The sequence below is a fragment of the Protopterus annectens genome, chromosome 1.part2 (genome assembly GCF_019279795.1).
Source record: "Protopterus annectens isolate FY-2018-M chromosome 1.part2, PAN1.0, whole genome shotgun sequence".
Lineage (NCBI taxonomy): Eukaryota > Metazoa > Chordata > Ceratodontiformes > Protopteridae > Protopterus > Protopterus annectens.
Window position 1 is genome coordinate 831,578,931 of NC_056727.1, and position 20,628 is coordinate 831,599,558.

At 45.3% G+C, this 20,628-nt stretch overlaps 1 protein-coding gene across 2 annotated transcripts in view; it reads left to right on the plus strand.

Annotated features, from left to right (window-relative positions):
- HEATR1 (HEAT repeat containing 1) overlaps window positions 1–20,628 on the plus strand; it is a 1,780,420-nt gene that overhangs the window by 1,611,753 nt on the left and 148,039 nt on the right. The window lies entirely within an intron of this gene.

Sequence of the window (20,628 nt, forward strand, 5' to 3'; positions counted from 1 at the left end):
TCAGTCTTTGATGTTAGCCAGAAATGCTCTTCACAGCACCCGCAGTGGACCCAGAATTGGCTCCAACAATTCATATGGAGTTGCATGTCAGCAACATATCTAAATACGACTGTAAGTTCTTTTTTATGAGTGTGATAAAAGGAGATACTGCCAGCCCCAGCTATCTGGAATTTTGTATGTAATTGTATGTCATTTATGAGTATTAACATGATTTATATAGAAGATACTACCAGCACAGCTGTCTGGAATTTTGTAAATGGTTGTGTGTCATTTGTGAATATCAAGGTTGTGTTTTTCTTGTGTGTTGTGTTTCTTGCAGGGCGAGGCCTGTTTAAGTTAGAGGACCTTGTCCTCTCTTTTTGTCTTTGATAGTGTTCGTTTTCTAGTAAGACATGTCTAAGGAGTCTAAAGATCATAAACGTTTGGGTTTTAATAAGTGCCTTAAGTGCTCCCAAAAAATGTCATTAACTGACGGGCATAGTAACTGTGTTTACTGCCTTGGCGCCATTCATCTTCAGGAAACTTGTTCTTTCTGTCACTCCTTTAGCTCTCGAGTTCTCCAAGGAAAGGAAGAGCAAGTTAATTCTGAAAGGTCTCCTTAAGCCTTCCTTTGAGGAGGATTTAGCCAGTTCTTCATCCTCACACTCCAAGTCTCCTTCTTCAAAGAAAGAGAAGGTCAAGTCGGCCAAGAGACATTCTCCTGCACCAACTATTTTGTCTGGACCTCCTCAAAAAGTTTTGATATTGCACAAGCCTTCTACCTCTTCGGCTTCACCGTCCTCGGAGCCGGTCAAGCTGCAGTGTCGGCCCCAAGTTTTTCGGAGCCGACCACTGAGAAATTACCTCTGAGCCGTTCCAAGGAGTTATTGCCGTTCTCCCCAACCTTATGATCTCCCATATTGCAAAGATCTAGGTCACCTACCCTGTCATCCAGGTCCTCCAAGAGCCTTTCTGAAGAGGATGTAGAGAGAGTAGTGCTTAGACTCTTGAAGTCATCTGCTTTACCAAAATTGTTGCTGGCTCTGACCCAGTTGGTTCTGGAGCCATCTAAGACTATTCTCCCTGTTGCTGTTCCTCCTCCGAGCCATGTTGGTTCTTCAGAACCGGAGCTTTCAGTGCCACTTGTTGTGGAACCCTCAGTTCCAGCACCCCTAGTGTCTGTCTCAGAGCAGAATTCTGCTCCGATATCTTCAGTGCCACCCTTGGTGTCTAGGAGCCAAAGCTCACCAGTCTGTCCCGACTGGGACGCTTGGGCCCAAACGTCGTCGGTGCCGAGCCTACCTCTCGGTGAGTCGTCTAGGATGAGTTCGGATCCTACATCCATCACGGAGTCTATCGCTTTAGAGCCAGGGCTACTTCCATTTCTTTGGAACCGGGGCTGTCCTCGGAGCCAGAGAGCTCTGCATTCGAGATGATGAGAAGCATGCTGTCTAGGTCGTCAGCTTCGCACAAGGGTACAGATGCTCTTCCCCCTCAATCACCGACCTCTGTCTCAGCGCCATCTCTCTCTCAGCAGCAGAGACCCGCAGCCTCAGGAGCCCTTGTTGGTTGGCCCCCAGTCTTCCAAGACCTCCCCAGAATACTCTTCTGAGGAGCCCCCTCTGAAGAGGACTTGGAAGAGGAAGCAGGTAGACTCCCCGGATGAGCCCATCACCACAGACACTGACCTCGAGGAGTCACAAGGGACCCCTAGGTCATTCTCTGATGATATCCCCTTTGTAGATATCTTAGAGATCCTGAAACAGAGATGCGGCAGGCCCACTGTCACCCCTTCTGATGAGGAGTCAGTATACCTGAATGCTTTCGGGTCTCAAGCTTCAGCCTATTAGGTGTCTCCACCTTTTGATGAGCTCCTGGACCTAGTTAGTCAAAAGGTGTGGGAAACTCCTGATGCCATGGAACCAGTCCCCAGAAGGCCCAACAAATTTCTCTCAGCCCCAAAGAGAGAGAGTTCTTGACCAAAGATGTGCCTGTAGATTCCATGGTGGTGGCAGCAGCCACAAAGAAGGAACTAGCAGAGACTTGTACATCTGTCCATCTACCAAAAAAGGAGTCTCGAACGACGGACAGATGTGAGAAGCGCATCCTATCTTCAGCGGCTTTCACTCTCAGATTGCTGAATTACCTGACCCATTTTACTAGGCTTCAAAGAGATCTCCTAAAAGAACTACAAGACACTCTCCAAGGTACATCAACTGAAGGAGTCCCTGAGAAAGTCACTTCTCAGCTGTCTACCTTAAACTCCATTGTTAACTCCTCCATGAGGCTGATATCCTATGCAGCACTTGGAGCGAGCAGGGCAGCGGGTTCAGGAGTTTCCCTTAGGAGACACTTCTGGATGCGCTTATGTAACTTTGCAGAGCCCTTCAAATCTACTTTTACCAATGCCCCCTTTGACGGTTCCTCTTTGTTTGAACCAATGGTAAAAGATACACTCACTGGGTGCGAGCAGGAAGGGAAAACTCTCTCTGCTGTGTGAGTACGCTTTTCCGTCTCTTCTAGACCATACCCCAAGGGTCAGAGAGGCGGGAAAATGTGGTTCAAGAAATCCCAGAGATTTTTCCCAGATGCACAGGGTGATTCCTCCTTCAGAGGCAGAGGAGGAGGAACTAATGGTAGACGTCGTCCTAGAGGCAGGTGGCTGCAATTCTTTTCGTGGTCATCCCTATCGGCGCTCCTGAAGAGGGGCCCGACTGCACTTCTCTGGAGCCATTCAGGGTCGCTTATCTTTGTATCCAGAAGCCTGGCTCAACATCACCCAAAACAAGTGGGTGCAAAGAATAATCATCAAAGGATACTCCATACCCTTCTTTATCCCACCTCATACCACTAAGAAGATCCCAGATGTTCCACCCAATCATAGGGATCAAGCAACCATAGAAATTCAGAAGTTGCTTACAAAGAGAGTCATCCAAAACCGTCCCCGCAGACCAGTTAGGATTCGGAACTTACTCCAGATTCTTTTTACTGCCAAAACGAACAGGGGACTGGAGGGCCATTTTGGACCTCAGCAAATTGAACGAATCAGTGGGGAAGTCCAAGTTCTGAATGGTAACTCTGCAGTCAATACTCCCTCTGTTAGGGAAAGACAGTTGGATGTGCTCCATAGACCTCCAAGATGCGTATTACCACATCAAACTGGACAGGGCATCGAGGAGTCATTTACACTTCCAGCTGGGAGCCAGTCATTCCCAGTTTCGTGCTCTGCCCTTTGGTCTCACCAGAGCCCCCAGGGTGTTCACCGAATGCATGGCAGTAGTGACAGTTCACTTGAGACGTCTTGGATTCCAAGTGTTTCCGTACCTGGACGACTGGCTCCTCACCACCACCACCAGGCACCTACTTCTACAAGCCAGGGACTCAACCATCCAGCTCTGCACCCAGTTAGGAATTATGATAAATTGGGAAAAGTCTGGCTTGTCACCTTCTCAATATGTGACTTTTATTGGCGCAGAAATACACAGTCGCCATGAGGGCTCGTCTTCCCGCAGACAGAATTCAAAATCTGAGATAACAGATATACACCCTGCTTCCTCAACAGAGTCAAAGCCAAGATAATGCTGAAACCTTTAGGGGCCATGGCTTCTACCATAATAGTTCCACTGCCAGATTACATGTGCAAATCCTTCAATGGCTACTCTTTTCCCAATGGTCTCTTCAACAACTGCCTCTGTCTCATTATATTCTGATAATGGAATCTTGCAAAAAAGACCTTCGTTGGTGGATTCAGCCCGATCAACTAACGACAGGAACACCCTTTCTTCCTCGCCAACCCATTGCTACTGTGACCACGGATGCCTCCCAGATTGGGGGGGGGGGGCATTATCTAGGTAGGACTGTGCAAGGCACATTGCAAGATCACGAGGCTCACCTGCATATCAGTGTCCTATAAATGAGAGTAGTGCTACTAGCATTGCAAACACTTCACGACTTTCTTCCTCTAGGAACGATAGCAATCCAATCAGACAATATGTCAGTGGTATCGTATTTAAACAAGCAAGGAGGAACCAGATCTTACCCCCTATGTCGAGAGGCTCTTTGTATTTGGCAGTGGGTGATATCTTCCCAGCGCTTTCTAGTAGCAATACATATTCCGGAGAAAACCAATGTGATAGCCAGCAAGCTCAGTAGGGCACTCTTGATGCCTCACGAGTGGTCTCTGAATCAGAAAGTTGTGGAGCAGATTTTCCGGAAATGGGGACAACCTTGCTGCGATCCGTTTGCCAGTTCAATCAACGCCAGATGCAGCAGCTACTTCTCCCTTATCCCCCCTCCGGGGGAGACACCCAGAGACGCACTTGTTCACAGTTGGCCTCTGGGACTTCTTTATGCATTTCCCCCCTTTCCGCTCATATCAAAAGTGATCCAGAAAGCAAAATCCTTGGGAAGCAGAATGATTCTGATCACTCCTTACTGGCCTTGTCAGATTTGGTTTTGTCAGATTTGGTTCCCCTTTCTTGGGCCTCATCTTCTAGATGATCCATGGACTCTGGACCCAGTTCCAGACCTCTTGACACACATGTCAGTCACCCTCCACACCTGCCTCAACTTGACAGCATGGCGGCTCCACTTCCATCCCTAGTCAGGCTTCATGATTTTTCGCCTGCAGTTACCCATATCCTCACGTCTTCCCGCAAACCTTACACGAGGAAAATATATGCTAGCAAATGGAAAAGATTTTCTATTGGGGCGAAAGAGAAAAATGTAGATCCTTATACAGCATCCATTCTTTTGGTGTTAGAATTCCTGACTGAGCTTTTTAATCAGGGATCAGCTGCTGCTACAATCAAAGTTCAGCTGGCAACGATCTCCAGTTTTCATTTGGGACAACATGAGCCTAATCTCATGGCTCTCAGATTGTTTAAAACTTCCCCTAAAGGCACTACTTTGCTAAGAACTCTCTTTCAGGAACCTGTATCTCCTTGGGATCTAAATTTCGTTCTGTCCAAACTTACTTCCCCACCTTTTGGACTTGCACATTCTTGTCAACTGAAGTTTCTGTCTTGGAAGACCATTTTCCTAGTAACTATTACATCCGCCAGAAAAGTGTCAGAGTTACAAGCACCGTCAGTCAGACCTCCTTACTTGATTTTTCATAGAGACAGTTTCCCTTCGTACAAACCTGTCTTTCATCCCCAAGGTTTGCTCTCGGTCTAATTTGAATCAAACTATCAAACTGCCAGTATTTTTTCCTAATCATTCAAATGGTGCAGAATATAAATTTCATCATCTTGATGTTCATAGACAGTTAAGGTTCTATCTACATAGAACCAAGGAACTTAGAAAATCAGACCAATTGTTTGTATCCTTTTCTGAGACTGGGATGGGTATGCCAGTCTCTAAGATAACTCTATCAAATTGGATTTCAAACTGTGTCTTGTTTATTTACTCTTCCAATAGCAAGCAAGTTCCATTTAAAATTAAGGCTCATTCAACCTGATCCTTATTCACATCTGCTGCTTTTCAAGCCAGATTCCCAACTGACAGTATTTGTGCAGCAGCAACTTGGGCTACATTTCATACTTTTATTACTCATTACAAATTGGATTTGGCCTCAAGGGGTAGAGCCTCCTTTGGTTCCACGGTTTTTAGGAGTATATTCCCGTGAGCCACCCGAGAAAAAAGATGCTAGGGACGCTGTCCCATGTATAAGAATGAAGGCAAGATAGGACTACAGAACATAAAGAAGTTATGTATTCACCATAATGTTCCATGTTTGTAGTCCATCTTGCCCTTCATTCTTACGAACCCACCCACCTAACCCCCATCCATGTATCCTTGGAGGATCTGGAGACAAGATAGTATTGCCTTTTTTGTAGGGTGGAGACCTTTCATCTTGTTGTTCCTTGTGGGAACCTTTTCTATCACTGTTATAGTTAGCAGCAAACAAGATCTGGGGTTCTTACTAGTGCACTATGGAATTACCTACCTTGCCATGAGCCAACTGAGAGACTTTGAGCTTTGTAATCGGCCGAGTCGGAGCCGAGGATCGGTTCCAAACTCGCGTGTAAGAATGAAGGGCAAGATGGACTACAAATATTGAATGTTATGGTGAGTACATAACATCTTTTTATTTCCAGCGGTTTATTTATCTCAACAAATGTACTTTTTTATTTTCTTTATTTTTTGCAACACTTGTTGGAAGCATGGCTGAGGGGTTCTCAGATGACTCGGCGAACTACACCTTTTTAATTTTGAGTGAATAAACGTTTTTTTATAACTCCTGACAAACATTTCAGAGCTTTACTGGAAAGGCTCACCCAGATTCTGCTGCAGTCTGCTGTGAGGGAAAGGTTAGTTTGCTTTGTATTTGTTGTATTTTGTATTTATTGGCTTTTTCTATTTTGTATACTGTGATTTGTTTTCCTTACACTGTGTTTTACTTGTATTCTGCTTTTAACTGCACATTAAAACTTGAAAAGAGACCACAGCTCTGTCTCTTGTGAGTTAGAAAATTTTTGACCCTCCCACCTGGTTACTGTTGTGTTCTTAAACACCACTGTCTTTATAGTTGCCTGGTCAAGAGGAGAAGGTCAACACCTGCACCACATCATATGCAACACATAGCCCTCCAGAACACCCACCATCACAGCTCTCACATAAAAGCACAAACCACACACCCACCTTCGTGGAGGCTGTCAATAGAAATCTACCCAAACAGCAGAGACCTCCGAGGCAGAAACGCACTCAACCACCACAACACAGCACAAACCACAAGGCACATAGCTTACCTACAGAGTGTGCCTATCTACCTAAGCCCCTAAAGCAAAACAGCTTGCCCAGTACACTAATCATAGGTGTCTTGATAGTGAAGCACACTGATGTCCCACTCACTAGGTTGAATAAGGAGAAGGTAACAGTCAGCTGTATGTCAGGTGCCAGAATCCGACACATAACACACTCACTCAGGTCACTCCACAACAAGTACAAATATGACTCTGTCACTGTCCATGTGGGTGTGAATGACCTGAGACCCACCTCCCTGGACTACATGAAAAGAGACATGGAGGAGCTCTCTGATTGTGTGGCCTAGACAGGTATGACCCTAGCCCTGAGCAGCATCCTACCGTCACCCAAAATGATACCGCAGTATGAGCAGAAAATGATTGACTTTAACAATTGGCTAAGTTTCTGGTGTCTTTCTACGAGGATCCAGTATTTGTCTGCTTGGGATGACATGATTGACAGACCTCGATGCTTTGCCACAGATGACCTGTGTCTGTCACCCATGGGTTTCCGGATACTGGGTGAGGCTCTTGCCAACACTATAGTGCCTTTTTAGACGATGTTCCAAAGACAAAATTACCACTGTAACAGCTATAAATAAATGCAGTCTGTGGGTCATGCTGCTCAACACTAGAAGTCTAAATCTCAAGAGGCACTTGCTCGAAGCACTCCTCAAAATGAAGAATAACGACATTTGTGCTGTAACAGAGACCTGGTTTAAAGCAGCAGAAAGCATCCCTGCCCTACCAGGCTATAACTCATTCCACACCTTTCGGCCCCAGAACATGGACCGAAGCTCCAAAGGCGGTGGTGTCTCCATATTCATAAAGGATATGCACACCTCCAGACTAGTAGCTCAGCATAACGCATCTGAGATACTTCAGGTACAACTAACATTGGGTAAGATGGCAATTTAGGTTGTAGCCTACTATAGGTCCAAAACCATGTCCCAAGACTCGCTCCACATTCTTATGCACCCTGGAAACTGTTAGGGTCCAGCACAACACTCATACTAGGCTCTACATGAACTACAAAGTGAACTGGTACCACATCTGTGTGCCCTGCTCAATCACAGCCTCAGCTCAGGCTTTGTCCCTACCTAATGGCACACTGCTACAGTCATCCCCCTCCATAAACGGGGAGCAACTACAGACCCTGGGAATCATCGCCCCATTAGCCTGACGAGTCTGATATGTAAGGCTATGGAGTGCATCATCATGGACTTAATTAACAAGGATATAGGGAATCTCCAAACTCTAGATCCCACTTAATTTGGCTTTGTGAAAGGTAGATCGTGCCTGCTCAACTTGGTTGACTTCTTTGAGTCAGTCACCAGAGCTGTCGATGAGGGCAAGGCATTCATACAGCCTACCTCGATGTGGCCAAGACCTTTGACACCATTCCTCACTCAGGAATTATTGATAAACTCACCAAGCAAGGCATCTACCCCTGTATTACTAGGTGAGTTGCAAATTGGCTCACAGGTAGAACTCACAGTGTGAAAGTAGCAGACTCCAAGTCAGACTGCCGACCAGTCACGAGTGGAGTCCCACAGGAATTGATCCTGGGTCCCTCCTCTCCTGTTTAGCATTTACTTCTCAGATGTCCAGGCCAACACAGCGGGACTCTGGCTGAACAAGTTCGCAGACGACTGCAAGCTGGGATCCATTATTAACTCTCCAAGTGATGTAGACATCCTACAGAAAGGCCTCACTGAGACCAGTGACTGGTGTCAAAACCATAGCCTTAAGCTTAATGCCAAAAAATGTGTCGTCATCCCCTTTGGGAAAAATTAATTTCCCACTAATTAACACATCGATGGGAGCCCTCTGAACACTGAAGCCATTATAAGAGATCTGGGGACACGGGTTGACACCAACCTCTCCTTCAACCACCACATTGCCACTGTGGTCATAAAGTCCTTCTGTGTGGCACATCTCATTTCCAAGGGTTTTACATCCAGGAAGAGAGAGATCATCATCTCTCTGTACTCTTCCCTCATTAGGCCAATCATAGAGTATAATGCCCCAAACACATGTCCTACACAGACAGACCAAAAAAAAAATCCAGCTCTTCTCTGTCTCATATTGTCTACTAAGAGGCAATCTCTGCTTGACTTACAAAGCCATGTCTGAACCAGCTCTGTTAGAAATGCTTCATCTAAAGAAATCCCAATCCCTCCGTACCACGTGTTCCAGAGACCTCAACCTCATTACCACAATCAACAGAACATGCTGGAGGGACAGGTTCATAACCCAGAGACCACCCATGCTCTGGAATAGACTTCCCATACATGTCAAGCAGAACACCTCACTGGCCCTCTTCAAGAGAAATCTTGATGAGTGGATGGGAAATAGAAAGATGTTCTTCATCTCACATTGCTGCAGTCCTTACACTTGGGTAGTCCGCTGTCCTCGGTCGGCCCGAATATCAAAGTATAAGGCTGACGTCGGTCAAGGCGCATAAGACTGACATCAGGACGTCAGGGTACAAATGCGCATGACCGACGTCATATCCTCAGTCTTTTTTGCCGCATGGTCCGATGCAGAAGCAGCGTTGCAAGTGCCGCTCGGCTCTGAAATTTTTCAATTCGGAGTTTCAGACCGAGTCAAAGTTGGCTAAGTCCCGTTGGGGAATATTTTAGTTTTCTTGCCTCAGTGGTTTACCGGATGTCAGAAAAAGTGAATAACTGTATTTCTTGTGGGAAACAGATACTGCATAGAGATTATCATACTTTGTGTATTCCTTGTTTGGGGCCTGAGCACGGCGTTGTTGGGTGTCGCTTTTGTGCTAGTTTTAATAAGCGCACTATTGCGAAGGTTAGATTGTGCCAGGTTAGTCTTGGAAGCGGTGCAATTATAATATGCCGCCGGATGCTCCGGCCGCTTCTTCAAGAAGCGCAAAGACAAAGCAGCTAAGCCCAGGCAAGAAGAGTCGTCCGTGCGGACGCCGGTTCTTGAGGTGTCGGTGGAACCGGGGTTCCGCCGGAGGTTTCTCTGGAGTCCCAGGGGGAGACTTTGTTATTGCAGGATGTGGCCTCTCAGGAGGCAGGTCAGGCTGAAGGGGCTTCTCAGGTTACTGTACTCCCCTCCCTTCCTAGGGTGGTTAGGCCCTCTCCTTCTGTTTCCAAGGCTTCTCCCAGAGGCAGGCCAGGTTTAGCTTCTGTTGGTGTCACTCCTAGTTCATCAGGATCTGTGCCCAAGAAGCACATGCTTAAAATGGCAGAAGATTTAATTACTTTAATTAGAGGTTCTTTGCCCCCTCCTGATAAGAGGCCTAGGGTGGAACCAGAGTTGGGGAGTTTTGAGCAGGCTTTGGATGTTTCAGAGTCTTCGGCTGAAGACTTGCAGGAGTATTCTCCTTATTCTGATTCTGATGTGGATGATTCTACTCCTTCTGCTTCTCCTCCAGAGGATTTTTCTTTTTCAGAGACTCTTCATTCCATGAGGGAACATTTTAAGTGGGAAGGTCAGGACTTCTCTGATTCCAGGAAAAGGCTTAGGGAATTTTGTTTTACCCCAGCATAGGCCTTTGGCTATACCTCCTGTTCTGGATGTTGTGGAAGATGTGTTTGCAGAGGCTTCTCTTAATCCTGATTCTTTGCCTCCTGCTCCTGTTAAACCGGATAGGTATTACAGGGTGCCTGAAGCTCATAAATATCTTTTAAGAGTCCTAGGGCGGACCCAGAAACTGTTAGTCAAGGGCCTAAGGGTGTCAAGGCTTCTGTTGTGAAAAATCCGGTTCCTCCAGATAAAGAGGCCAGGGCTTTGGATAGATGGGGAAAGAAAGTCTATACTTCTTCCACCTTAGCTATGAGGGCTTTGAATTGCCAGTTTCACATGTTGAAATACCAAAACTATCTACTTTCTCAATTGAAGTCTAAGGTAGATGCTCTGGCGGAAGGTATTGAGTGTAAGGAATTACAGGATTTGGTACATGTTTCTGAACAGGTGGGTAAGCATTCTTTGCAATGTGGTTTTGATGCTGTACAGGCCTCGTCTAGGGTGGCTGCCACTGGGTTAGTTCTTCGCAGGCACGCCTGGCTGAGGGATCAGAATTTATCTGACCATGTTAAGACAAGGATTTTAGATGCTCCTTTACAGTCTGATGTGTTGTTTGGTTCACCTGTGGAGGCAGTCTTAAAGAAAATGGAAGACAAGGCTAAGTCTATGCAGACTGTTAAAGATTTTTTGCAGGTTCAGCCTCCAAGTTTAGTAGGAATTGGCCTACCAAGGGGTGGACGTATCCTTCTTATGATTCCCAGTCTAGGGGTAGATCTAGACGTGGTAGGGGCAGAGCTCAGGGCTCTTTCAGGCCTAGAACAGGGATTTCACCTGCACAGTCTTCGGTGAGGGCAGGGGTCAGTCCTTTCGTAAACAGGCCCAATGACCTACCTTTTCAGCTGCCAGAGCCTTCTCGTCTGGCAGCACCTTTGGGAGGAAGGTTGGCACTTTTCAAGGAAAATTGGAGTTTAATTACCCAAGACAGATGGGTATTGGATATCATACACCAAGGTTACAAGTTTTATTTCCATACCTTGCCTCCTTTCAAAGGCATGCCAGACGTTCCTCCTCAACAAAGAATAGAGGCTCACAAACAAATTTCTCTGCTACTTCAAATAGGGGCCATACAGCCGGTCCCTCTGCCAGAAGTGGGCCTAGGATTTTATTCTCGCCTGTTCCTAGTACCAAAGAAGGGGAACACGTGGAGACCAATTTTGGATTTATCTATCCTCAACACTTATCTGGACATTCCCAAGTTCAAAATGTTGACGTTACAACAGCTTTTACCTCTGCTGGGCAAAGATCACTGGATGGTAACTCTGGATCTCAAGGAGGCTTACCTTCATGTTCCTATCAGTCTAAGTTGCAGGAAGTATCTGCGTTTTCGGGCTGGGACTTCTCATTATCAGTTCTCTGCATTGCCCTTTGGCTTATCCACTGCGCCCAGAGTGTTCACGAAAGTTCTGGCTCCAGTGATAGCTTTCTTCAGGCTAAAAGGAATACAGATTTATCCTTATTTGGACGATTGCCTGATTCTGGCTCAAGGAAGGGACGAACTTCTTCATCATTTGCAATATGTGATAGCAGTGCTAAGATGCCTGGGGTATTCTGTGAACAAAATAAAGTCCAGTTTAGTACCCTCTCAGGACATGTGCTTTCTGGGTGTAAGACTGAATACAGCATCCCAGATGGCCTTTTTGACGCCGGACAAACAAAATAATCTTTCCCTTTACTTCCATCAATTGTCTCATCAGTCCAGGCTGACTGCAAGGACAGTCCTTCAAGCCTTGGGGTTCATGGCATCTTGTATTCTGGTGCTTCCCAATGCCAAACTGCATATGAGGAAGCTACAATGGTATCTCAAAAATGTATGGACACAGCACTGCCAGGATATGGACACTGTCATTCAGATAATACCTTGCATTCAAAAGGAATTTTTGTGGTGGGCTCAGGAATGTCACCTAAACAAGGGACTCTCTGTGACCCGACCAGAGGCGAGTCAGATTCTAACGACAGATGCCTCCGACAAAGCTTGGGGAGCTCATCTAAATGGAAAGTGGATACAAGACACGTGGCCTGCCAGACTACAACATCTACATATCAACTTGAAGGAGATGTTAGCAGTCCAATTTGCATTAACAGCTTTCAAGGATTTACTTCTTCCAGGGCAGGTGTTGATTCTAACAGACAACACAACTGTCATGTGGTACATCAACAAGCAAGGGGGAACACATTCTTATCCTCTATGCAGCCAAGCAATGATTTTGTGGGAGACTGCTCTCAGTTTACAGCTAAATCTTCAGGCAAGGTTTCTGCCGGGAGCACAGAACTCCTTAGCAGATGTGTTGAGCAGGCAATTATGGATCCCCACGAGTGGAAATTGGATCCTCATGTATTTCAGAAATTGACAGTGTCATGGGGAACTCCAGACATAGATCTGTTCGCTTCTCCACTAAACTACCAGCTGCCAAAGTTTTGCACAAAAAGGTTTCATCCCACAGCCTGGAAAGTGGATGCTCTTTCTTTCAATTGGAGCAATCTTCATGTGTATGCCTTTCCACCTCTGCCTCTCCTCCCAAAGGTACTCCTAAAGGTCAGACAGGACAAGCCAAAGATGATTTTAATAGCTCCAGATTGGCCTCGACAGCACTGGTACCCTTTACTGAGAAGTCTGGTACGGGAGCCTCCATGGCCTTTGCCTTCGATTCCACACCTGCTGTCTCAGGAGAAAGGTCATTTACTCAATGTCAAACTTCACTCTCTTCACCTAACAGCCTGGCATATTCTGTTTTGAACCCTGGAGGGTCTCAACTTCCACAGCAAGTTTTGAATGTTATTTTGGAAGCCAGAAGGCCTAGTACAAGGAAAGTGTACGCAGATAAATGGAAGAGATTTTTATTTTGGAGTGCAGCAAAGGAATTTGATGTTTCTGAGCCTAATTTAAGTGTGGCTCTTCAATATCTTACTGAATTACTGGACAAAGGTTTGTCCTTCTCTTCTATTAAGGTTCATGCTGCAGCAATTTCTGCTCACTATGACTGTGACCCACCATTGTTTTCTCATCCTTTATTCAAGCAATTTCTTAGAGGGGCAAAGAATATAAGACCCCCGAGAGCTCCTACTCCTGCTTGGGATCTCAATTTTGTGTTGGAGAAACTCACTCTACAACCTTTTGAGCCTGCAGCTACTGCCGAGTTGAAATATTTATCATGGAAGACTGCTTTTTTGTTGGCCATTACCTCTGCAAGAAGGGTTTCTGAATTACAGGCCCTTATGACAGTTGAGCCTTTCTTAATTTTCCATAAGGATAGGGTATCTTTGTCAGCTAATCCTTGCTTTATGCCTAAAGTGGTTTCTAGTGTGGCTTTAAACCAAACTATTCATTTGCCTACTTTTTATGCAAATCCCCAAAATAAAGGGGAAAAGATTTTGCACACTTTAGATGTACACAGGCAGTTGCGATATTATTTGAGCAGAACTAAAGGGTTCAGGCAGTCTCAGCAGTTATTTGTTTCTTTGCTTTGAGTTCTCAGGGCAAGCCTGTGTCAAAACAAACTATTTCTAAGTGGATTGGGTTTTGCATTGCTTTCTGTTATTCCCATCATGGTAAGGAGATTCCAGCTGGGATTAGGCCTCATTCCACTAGGGCTACTGCCACTGACAGCTTTTTAAGGGGTGGCAACTAAAGATATTTTGGAGGCAGCTACTTGGAGTTCAGTGCATACTTTCTGTAAGCATTATCACCTTCCACTTTACTCTAAATCTAGGGCTGGTTTTGCCACTGCTATTTTACAGGGCATTTTGGCAGCTCCTGCTGCTTTATAGTTTTGCCATCCTCCCTTACCTCTGCTTTGGGATTCTACCCAAGTGTAAGGACTGCAGCAATGTGAGATGAAGAACATAGTACAGTTTGTACCTACCATAAATGTAGATGTTCAAGATCCACATTGCTGCAGTCCAATTTACCCTCCCTCCTTCCCTCTGTAGTTAGAGGTTGTGTGGGTTGGGTTGTAAATATTGTGTATATTGTATATATTGTACATATTATTGGTGCAAGGGTGGTTGGTTGGTTGTTTGCTGTCTTTTGGTTTTGACCTTTCTTTTTGGGGTCTTCTGACATCTGGGGCAAGAAAAGACTGAGGATATGACGTCGGTCATGCGCATTTGTATCCTGACGTCCTGATGTCAGTCTTATGCGCCTTGACCGACGTCAGCCTTATACTTTGATATTCGGGCTGACCGAGGACAGCGGACTACCCAAGTGTAAGGACTGCAGCAATGTGGATCTTCGAACATCTACATTTATGGTAGGTACAAAACTGTACTTTCACCCTGGGGATCACTCCAGTGGCTCTACTTGATAGAGGCACTGGGAACTAATATCAGGTGGCAGTATGCCAGGGCATTTTTATGGGCTAGGCTTGTAAAGGCTTCAGGGCCATTAGCCTAGTATACACCTATGAACCTAAATGTCCTTCTCTTCTATGTTGCAGTATTCATAACGTGAGGAAGATCCTCACCTAGGCGACCCAAATGTTGGCCAGTATACCAAAGACTTAAGCTACTGCAAGGTACATGCAACATTGCACATAGAACAGCCAATGTCTGCACGGACCATCCTCAGAACTGAATGCCGTAGTCAGAACACCAGTCCAAGGATAAGAGGCAATAGGAATATCCAAAGAAATATCCAAGAAAGAGCATGAACCAAGGGGGAAAGAGGGTAGGATAGAATACTGTAACATGGAAGAGGAGGGTGTTTGTTTATGGTAATATTTTACACATCTAGTCTATGTCCTTCTATTCCCATGTTGCAGTATTCATAACATGAGAGAGAATACCAAAGCTCATGAGTGAGAAAGGGGGGTAGGAGCACAGGAAGTCTCTACAAAGCCATGCAGAATTACTGTAGCAAATCCTGTGCTGGATCTGGAAATAGAATCCAGTTTGTAGTGTTTTGTAAATGTATGGACAAGAGGACCAAGTAGCTGCTTCTAGGATAGAAGCAGTGTCTAGGCCTTTGAAGAAGGCTCCAGAGGAAGCCACTGTTCTAATTGAGTGGGCCCTAACAAAGGAGGAAGAAAGAGTTTTATCCCTGAGAGAGATAGCAAAAGAAATTGCCTTCGAGATCCAAGTTGAAATGGTCTGTTTAGAGGTGGGCTTTCCCATCGCCCTGGGTTGAAAGGGAACAGAAAATTGCTCAGACTTGCTAATGGATTCAATCTTATCAAGTTTTATCGAGATAAAATCTGACTTGTCTGTGTACATTTAAAGTGTGCAGTACCCTTTCACTGGAGTTTTGAGGAGAAGAGAAAAAGGTGGTAGATGAATAGATTGATTGAGAGACAAGTCGTTAACCACTTCAGACATGACGGAAGGGTTGGTACAAAGGGACATCCTATCCTTGTGAAAAGTCAGAAAAGGTTGTGAAGCCATTAAAGCTTGGAGTTCTGAAACTCACCTAGTAGAAGTACTGGCTACCAGTAAAGCAGTTTTCCAAGTGCAACATTTTAGGGAAGAAGAGGCAGCAGTTTAAAGGGAGTCTGTGTCGTTTTTTTCAAAATACAATTTAGGTCCCAGGGAGGAGGAACAGGTTTCCTGTGAGGTCTGACGTGAAGGATGCCTTTTAAGAAAAGTTTAACCTCTAATCTAGGACCTGGGGGGGGGGGGGGGGGGGGCAAAGGCAGAAATGCCTGATAAATGGGTTTTAACTGAAGAATAAGCCAGTCCAGTCTTGAGCAGCTCACGCAAATAAGAAAGGACTAGGGGAATATCCACTGAAAATGGATCTAGTCTCTTAAGACACCAGATGGAAAACCTCTTCCATTTGGACAAGTAGGATCTCTTTGTATTAGCCAAGAATCAAAACCAACAAACAGCCAGTAAAAAAGCAGACTCCACGGCTTCCAAAGATTAGTTTATTGTGCTATGCAGTCCATTCAGCTCAGCACAGCCAAAACCACATAAAATGGATAAAAGCAGCCAAAGTACACCATACAGGAACTAACAGTTGCAGTAAAATCCACACAGTACAAAAATTCCAAGTTAATATCTTTGTATTAGGTTTCCTGGCCTCCTGCAAGACTAGAAGCACATCATCAGAGAGAAGGTGTCTCAAAGATCAGTGTTGCCAGATGTGAGTGAATGAGAGATCCCTTGTCTTATGTGAGTAGATACAACCTGTGAGGTAACTTGTGATGATTGCCCTTGGCTAATTGCAGAAGAAGAGGAAGCCAATGCTGTCTTGGCCAAAAGAGGGTCTCCAACAAGATTTTTGGTTTGTCCTTCTGTATCTTCAGGCAAACTTTATGAATTCGGGGGGAAGGGGGGATTGCATAGAGAAGCATCCCCTTCTATGAGAATGATAGGGCGCCCACCTTCCAAACCAGAGTGTGTAGGACTCTGGCACGGAACTTTGGAAGTTATCCGCTCATAGGGGAGGCAGAGATCTATTTGAGGTGTACCCCACTGGTGAAGAATGTCCAGAAACACATCCTTCTGGATCATCCATTCGTGGGCTTGTGTCATGGATCTGCTCAGTGTGTCTGCCTGAACATTTTGAGCTGAGAGAATATGAACAGCTGTCAAAGTTACCGTTGTTTGAAGAGCAATCTTCCAGGCTTGGATTACTAATCTGCAGAGTAGGTAAGACTTTGATTCCCCCAGCTTGTTCGCATGCCAGAGAACAGTGATTTTGTGTGTGAACAGCTTTAAAAGGACCTGGTAGAAGGGTTGACCTGAAGGCTTGAAGGGCCAGAATCAGAGCCTTCATCTCTTTGATGCTAATGTGTTGCTTCCTTGTGGAGGGAAACCATAGACCCTGGACTTTTAGGTTCCCCAGGGTTGCTGCCCACCCCAGATCTGAAGCATCTGTGAACATTTCTTGTATTGGAGGAAGTGGCTTCAGGGGAAGATCTAGGTTCTGAGAAATTTGTTGAATCCACCAGTTCCTTCTTTTTAGGCAAAGCAGAAGTGGAAGGACAAATTCTAGAGGATGAGTATGCTGGGACTGGATTGTTTAAGTACCACTGGAATTTTTGCATGTGGAGTCTGGCTAGGGCTAGCATTGGTATAACCGAAACCATGAGCCCTAGCATCCTGAGGAATTCCCTGGCAGGCAGAGAGGGCAGTGGAAGCAACTGTAGTACGTAAGTCTGCGGTGATTGCACCTTTTGTAAAGGTTGGAAGGCCATCGTGAGGTTTGTCCTTATCCTGCAACCTAGGAAAACCTGGTCCTAAGAGGGAGAAAGGGAAGACTTGCTGTAATTGAGGGTGAATCCCAGATGAGGAGCAAGGAGGTGGAGGTTTCCGTTTACAGTTTACGACGGCTTGCAGTTTCGATGCATATGGTTCGATCCATATGTATTTGCGATTTTACACTTTTGCGTAAAGTAGACCACCCCCCCCCCATTTGTCTGTGGTAATGTTTGTCCATTTTGAAAGGAAATGAGAAAGGGACTGGGAAAGAGGGATTTCTGAGAAAGTTGCCAGGTAAACACAGGCTACCTGGCTTGTCTAGAAAGGGGGCCTTTTGAGCAGAGGATGGCCCTACCCCCTCTAAGAGGCCTAGGACTGAGTTTGCTTATGATTCTTCTGATCAGAAGTCTGAAATGTCTGTTCCTTCTGATGACCAGGATTTACCCTTATCTACCTATGAGGATTCTGACGCAGAGGACTCTATTCCCTTTGCTTCCCCTCCAGAGGATTTCTCTTTTGGTGAAACCTTGCATACTCTTAGGGAGCATTTTCGCTGGGAAAGCCAGGATTACTCTGACTCTAAAAAGAGGCTTAGGGATTTCTTACTCCTGCCCCAACACAGGTCCTTAGCTATCCCCCCTGTACTGGACATTGTTGATGATGGCTTTTCGGAATCTAGCTTGGCTCCTGACTCTTTACCTCCTGCTCCCAGAAAACCAGATAGATATTACAGGGTTCCTGACTCTCATAAGTTCCTCTTTAAAAATCCTACTGCAGATCCTGAGACCATTTCACAGGACACAAGAGCATTAAGGCTACTACTGCCAAAAATCCTACTTCCTCTGATAGAGATTCCAGGGCACTGGATAGATGGGGTAGGAAGGTATACACTTCTGCAGCCTTGGCCATTAGGGCCTTAAACTGCCAGTTTCATATGTTAAAGTATCAGCAGCATATTATTGGATTGCTTAAACAGAAAATTATGTTGATTACTTGCTGTGCTGAAAATAAGGATTTACAGGATTTAATGCATTCTGCTGAACAAATTGGAAAACATACTTTGCAGTGTGGTTTTGATTCACTAGATGCATCTTGCAGGGCTGCTGTCACTGGGTCTGTACGTAGAAGGCATGCTTGGCTTAAGGAGCAATCTTTGCCAGATCATGTTAAAGCTAAATTGCTGGATGCTCCCTTAAACCAGGACCGCCTGTTTGGCAACAAAGCAGAAGTAGTACTTAAAAAGATGGAGGAAAAAGCTAAATCTATGCAAACTGTTAAAGATTTCCTGCTGGTGCAGCCTTCCAGATTTAGTAGGCATTGGCCCTCTAAGAATTGGTCCTTTCCCGCCTCTTCCAGGTCTTCTCAGTCCAATCCCTGAACCAGCAGAACACCCAGGCTTCAGTCTCAAGGTATGCACAGGACTAAGCACTGGGGGGGCTCTCACTTCCAAAGCATGGAGTGGTAAGACTCCCCCCTATGGTAAACTGTCTCAATGACTTAACTTTAAATCTTCCAAGCCCTGCACAACTGACTGTTCCTTTGGGGAAAGATTACTCAGCAGGTAAAAAATTGGGAACTCATTACCCAGGACAAATGGGTTTTAAATATAGTTTCCCAAGGATACAGATTCCACTTTCACTCCTTACGAACCCCAAACAGTTGGCCAGATCTACCCCCACATCAGTGGGCAGAGGCTCAAAAGCAAATTCTCTCTCTTAAGCATCAGGGCTATTCAACCTGTTCCATAAGAGGAAAGGGGACAAGGTTTCTACTCAAGACTTTTCCTGGTGCCCAGACAAGACATCAACTGGCATCCTATCCTGGACCTCTCTGTCCTAAACACATTTTTGGTGATCCCAAAATTCAAGATGCTAACTCTTCACCAGTTGCTTCCTATGCTAGGCAAGGATGCCTGGTTGGCAGCACTGGATTTAAAGGAAGCCTACCTGCACATCCCAATAAGGGAATCTTGCAGAAGATACCTACGCTTCAAAGCAGGCTACATGCACTATCAGTTCTCTGCACTGCCCTTTGGCTTATCTACTGCACCCAGGGTATTCACAAAGTGCCTAGCTCCAGTCATTGCATTTTGCAGACAAAGAAATATCCAGATATATCCATACCTGGACGATTGTCTAATTCAGGCAAAAAGCCAGGACATACTATTGAATCATCTGGCGTTTGTACAGAAATTGCTAACTTCTCTGGGATATGCCATAGGTTCATAGGTAGGTACTAGGCTATTGGCCCTAGGGCCTATATAAGCCTAGCCAAACAGTACCCTGACTTTTGCCACCCAAGAAAATTATTTTCCTGTGCCCCTGTTAAGCAGAGCCACAGAAGTGATCCCCGGGATGAATTTCTTATCTCCCATCTAATCAGCAAGATTTTTCTTGGAGAGTGCTACTGAGGAGGTTTGTTTGATATAGATAGGTAGTTTGTTCCAGAGTATGGGAAGTCTCTGAGACAGGAATCTATCCCTCCAGCATGTTCTGTTTATTGTGATGACAAGGTTTAGGTCCCTAGAGGGTGTAGCTCAGAGGGATTGGGATTTCTTTACGTGGAGCATGTCCAACAGCTCTGGGTTTGACATAGCTTTGTATGTTAGACAGAGATCGCCTCTGAGTAGGCGATATGCAACAAGAGTAAAGCTGGAGTTTTTTGAGATGGTCTGCGTAGGGCATCTGTTTGAGGCCAGTAATCCTCTTTGTGAGGTATTTCTGTGGCCTTTCCAGTTGTTGTAGATGTCTTGTGAGGTACATACCAAAATGGGCGTTGTACTCTATAATGGGTCTAATGAGTGATGAGTAAAGGGGAACAATGACCTCTTTTTTCCTGGATGAGAAACCTTTTGTGATGAGGTGTGCCACATAGAAGGTTTTCCAGACTACTGTGGCGATGTGATTATCAAAGGAGAGACTACTGTCCACCTGTGTCCCAAGGTCTCTTATCACACTTTCGGTGTTAAGTAGACTACCGCCTATGTGGTAGTTCATGGGTAAAGAGTTTTTACCAAAAGGGATGACAATGCACTTTTTGGCATTGAGCTTGAGGCCATGGCTTTGACACCAGATATCTGTCTCAGTGAGGCCCTTTTGTAGGATGTTCACATCGTTAGAAGGTTTGATTATGGCTCCTAGTTTGCAGTCATCTGCAAACTTTGTTAGCCAAAGATTTTCTGTGTAAGCCTGTACTTCATAGA